This window comes from Oryzias melastigma, linkage group LG20 (genome assembly GCF_002922805.2).
Source record: "Oryzias melastigma strain HK-1 linkage group LG20, ASM292280v2, whole genome shotgun sequence".
Lineage (NCBI taxonomy): Eukaryota > Metazoa > Chordata > Actinopteri > Beloniformes > Adrianichthyidae > Oryzias > Oryzias melastigma.
This window is the reverse complement of record NC_050531.1, coordinates 13260389-13265639: the sequence shown is the minus strand read 5'-3', so window position 1 is coordinate 13265639 and position 5251 is coordinate 13260389.

Sequence of the window (5251 nt, the reverse complement as noted above, 5' to 3'; positions counted from 1 at the left end):
TATATATATATATATATATATATACATACATATGGGCGTGTGGTACTTTGAAAGGAAGTCTTGTGAACCTCTATTAAAAGTTATCAAATGTGTCATATTTTGGAGTAAAAATATCTGTTTGGCCCAATCCAAATTCTTCCCTTCTCTCTTCCCCTTCATTTGACCCTCCAAATGGAGAGTTATGAAAAAATAGTGTTTCATATTCCAGACGTTACTTTCGTTTGATGATGTCACCAATAATCGCCAGTCCCCTAGCATTGGAGCGGAACTTCCTTGAATATACACAACAACATCGGTTTTATAACTTTAAAAAGGTCATGCTACAAATAAAGCCATTACTTACATTTAAATGTAAATGTCTATGGTGCATAGCACACCCACATGAAGAAAAGCGCTTCTGAGTGCAATGCGGTTTACCCTCGCAATGGAGGACTTTGTACCCCTTCGTTTGGAGGGTCGGATATAAAAAAAACATTTCCTGGACACAACTTCTTCTTAAACTGGCCCTTTAAATGTAGGGGAGGGGAGAAGGGAAGAATTCGGATTGGGCTTTTGCTTAATTTATGCCATATATATATATTTATTATAAAAATAGCATTACCTTAAATACAAAGTCTTATTTTTCTAAAGGATGTGTGGCTCCTACTTGGGTTGTGGTCAGTGAGAAATCAACCCAAATGGCTCTTTAGGTGTTAAAGGTTGCAGACCCCTGGCATAGAGCAATCCCAACTCCCCTTCCCGTCATCCATAACTAAGCCATCTGCTATAAGCTCTCACACTAGCTTATCTCAGAAGCTCCCAAACTTTTTCTTGCGAGGGCCAGGTCGCTTTGTAGGCTATCAGAAAAAGTGTAACAATCACAGCCTAAACGTAAGAGCCACACATAGACAAATGTTTAAATAATTTATTTCTGTAATGTTCACAGAAAACAAAAATGGCAAGCGATATTGGAGCTATCTAGCCGTACGGTTTTGAGCCAGATGCTAGTTCAAACATTCATGGATCTAGTCGTCAATGTGGGGAAAGCATCAGAATGAACCGGGGCAGGTAGCTTTTACTTTTTTATTTTTACTACATGTTTTTTATCATCTGTCCCTTATTCACATCAATTTGAATAAAGAACTAGTTATAAAAGCAATTTTGAGATAATTTTCTTTATATTTGTTCAGCATCATCTGAAAAAAATCATCATGAACATGTTAAAAACACCATTTCCATCAGTGTCTTTAATATTTTATTTTTTAGAAACACCTTGTTTTTTGCTGTTTTATGCATTTTAAAGCACAATTAAGCATTATTTAGTGTTTTGTCCCATGTTAATTACATCCCTCTTATTTTGTAATTTAACCTGACATGAGTCTTAGACTTTTCACAATTCAACTTGTACGTGGAAATTGTTGCTTTTTTTGTCGCATACTCAAATGTAAGAAGAGAAAGCCGCTGACAGACTCACAGATTATCCATGCATCTAATACTTCAAATGTTTCAGCTTATTTGTCCTTTTACCTTGCTCTTTTATTTGAAGGGGCAGAAGACCTTCAACATAAAAAGCTCATCACAGCCTTCATATTGATGTGTTGCAAGAAAGTACTGTAAATTCATCTTTTTGGGCGCATTTCTAAGATAAATTTGAGTCGTATTTTTTGTAGATTGCATTCCTTATGCTTTTTTTATTAAATACATTTTTGAGATTTTTAAATGAATTTTGTAAGCATCAAAGTCTGTTTTAGAAATTCCCTGTTATGTTTCTTGTGGGCTTCTTTGCTTGTTTTTTTCTAAATAAAAATTACTGCTAAACCAAATGAAAGGGAAAAAATGTCAAATAATTACTTGTTTTCAGACTGTCTATTCATCTTCTAACTAATAGACTCCTTATCTTGCCTTTGCATTCAGATCTACACACAGTTTTATGGGTTTCCTGTACTTTAGTGCCCCTTATGCAGAGACTGTTCCCTAAAATACAGGTGGTTTTTACATGATCTTGATTTTAAACTAACATCAGAAGCACTCCATGTGCATAAAAGACTGAATCTTTCTGTTTTCTTGCAGCCCTGCTTACAGCTTCTTCCTACCCTAAAATGTATCCCTCCAAAGAGAGATGGAAGAAATAGTGTCTTCAAATTTAGACATTATTACTGCTTGATGGTCAATAGTCCCCAGTTACTTATGTAAGCTACCAGCGCTCGGAAAATAGGGCAAAACTGGGCACTTGGGTATTGGTCTGATACCAGTCAATATCGGCGATATCGATACCAATATCGATACCAATATTGATACCAATATCGATATTTTTTGTAAATGCGGTGGATGTGACATGAACCTAAAAATCTCAATTGTTTTTAAGCGCCATAAATGTTATTTTGTAAGTTTCCCTTAATAAATAAACATAAAAACAGAATTAGGACAGTATTTTCAATTAAATGTAAAATAGTTTATTAAAGTAAAAGCTTATTGAAATTAAATAAAAATTGCAGAAGCGAATCCAAAACCAAAAGAAACAAGTAAGTATTGTACAAAAATAAATCAAAATCTGTAATGATAAAAAGAATTGTAGAAATATTAATAATTTGTAGAGAGTGGTGAGGCAGCGACTCGGCTGGGTCATTTTTGCTTATGCAGAAAAGTTTAAAACAAGATATTGATATATCCGATACTGATGCCAACTTGAGATCAATACTATTGATTTTTTGGATCAATCCACCCAACACTATCGGGAAATAAAACATTGGTTTTATAACTTTAAAAAGTCAACCAAAAACTCAGTACTTCTGTGCTTCACAAACCCACTTGAAGAAGTGTGCTTTTTAGTCTCCACGCCATAAGTGAAAAGCAAAATCACTCCGCCAGCAGAAGGATAGTCAGCTCTAAGTCACTATGCCCCCTCCTGAAAAAAATATTTTTGGACACCACTACACCTTCATATGGACGAACAGGGAGAAGCCAAAGGGGTAAGGAAGCAATCAGATTCAGCCTTGATATCCCAAAAACATAACATAAGTTATGCACTGTACAGAAACACTCTTTGTAAGTCGATTTGACTCAAATCCAATGCAAAAAAACAAACTTTAAATCAAAAAGTAAGTGAGCTGCCAAGCTGAGATGAACATAAAAAGTGTCTGTTGACATTGGTGACAAAAAGGCCAAATCAGTTTGACCATAGCGAGGAGTTCCCATTCGTTGTCTGAAAGTTATCCAGTGGTGAGTCAATTTGATTAAACTCACATTCTCCTCTTCTTTAAGAGCGATAGTAGTTTCACATGTCCTTCTTCAAATGCAAGACTATAGCTTTTAGACGCCCTAAGTGAATCATCAGTGGCACTATCAAATTACCCTTAACAAAGACCAAAGGTTACTTAAAGGCCTTTTAGTCATCCACGCTGGCATGCCAGCTAATTTACAGCAGACTCATTAGAACAGCATTAAACACAATTTCCTGCCGACAAATTTCATTTGGCAGAAAAATCATTACCATGGCAATAATAAACAACCTTATATAGCAGTGGCTAATGGCAATTTGAGTAACCTAATGTTGTTAGCAAACCCCAGGAATGGCAATGGTGGCTCGGACAAGGATGATCAAAGCTCTGTTTAAGGTAGATGTTGACATGATGTGTGTGCTAATATAACTTTGGAGTTTTTATTTCTTTCTGTTTTCTTTCACTTTTTGGTCCTTAAGCTTTGTCTTGGGTCTGGACAATGACAGTGGAAATATAATGTTTCATAACTGTCAGTGCACAGGGTTGTGCGTAGCCCGGGGTTACTGTGCTGAACAATAAACCATAATTTGATAGATGAGAAATTACAGTGGTCCATCTACTGTGCAGGGCCTTAACCCCGGGCAACACAATACAGCTTCAGATGATGTGTCACATTTCTCAGAGAAAGGGAGAAAAATGAAATTAAATTTTCTTAGACTTTGTTAATAATGGCTTGCTGTGCTTTGAGTCCTTGTTTGTTTTATGCAGATGCTCCAATGCAGCAGATAAATGTGAGGTATTTAATTGCCACTGATGATTATTAATGGCCCTCCGTCCATTACAGCACCTCAGAATGTGGCATGAGACATGCTGGGAGGAATAATACCTTTCATATGTTGGCTGATGATTTATATTTAACAGTCGCTGAGCACGAGCCTCCTCCTCTCTCCCACATGTGCAGAGTTACCGTTGATAGGAGGTATACATCATACGTAGCAAATCCACATCTTTAAGCCAATGCATTCGCCATTAGCAAATGTATATCTCTTGGAGTGTGGCATGGGTTTGTAATAGAGCAGGTTGGAAATGATGTGTTTCCTATGACATTGTGGCTGAGAACTACTCAGACCAACCATTAGTACCCCCTAGAGCATGCTGCAGTGCTGTATCATTTATGTCAAGCAAACAGGACTGATTTGACTTGGTCTCATAGTGAGTGACTGACAGCCGTGCACACATAATGGCTGTGATCTTAAGTGAAAATTAGTGGGCAGCACTAATAGCATGCATAAGATGGAATGTTGTAAGTGCAAGTATTTAACTGGAAAGGTACTGCAGTCCACAGAGGCAGTTTGTGGGGTGATGAACAGCTATTTATCATCCCTGTTGTGTAAGCAGTTGCTTTGTGATTTCACCACTAGGGTCACTGTGAGGCTTGTGTTAAGTTTTACTGTGCCCACAACTAACAAGTAAGAAATCCATTCAAATCTGCCTGGAGCAAAGCAAAGTCCTTCGCTTTGCGATCATACAGTGCTGCTAAGAATATTATGTTTTTATTGCAACTCTGAAAAACTACTTCATACACCAGCAAGGATAATCCTGCTCCATTTAGACGACAGTGATGTTAACGACAGAAACATTTGGTCTTTTTTTTTTTTGTCTTCCAGCTCACATCTTCAAAAATCGGTGATGTCATGTGGAATAAATTCCTTTTATTTTTGGGTAATTTTATGATCTTGAAATAAAACTCTATCCTTTCCCGCGAAGAAACACCCTCCATTTTTTTTTATATATAAAAAGAATGATGTGATAGATGTTCAGAGAGAAGTTCCCCCTTTGTTCTGGTCAGTAGTCTCATGCAATGTTTATTAGATTAAAAGTCAGTCACTGCAACGAAAGAAAAGGTGAAAAAATTCAAAACACAAAAGAGAAGTGCTTTTTTTCTTCTTCTTCTCTGTCTTTTTATTACAAATTGAGACCAAATCACTGTGGAAGGCACGAGAGAGTAAGCGGGGGGGAAAGGGGTAGATTTGTCTGTGATTTAAAGCAGCAGT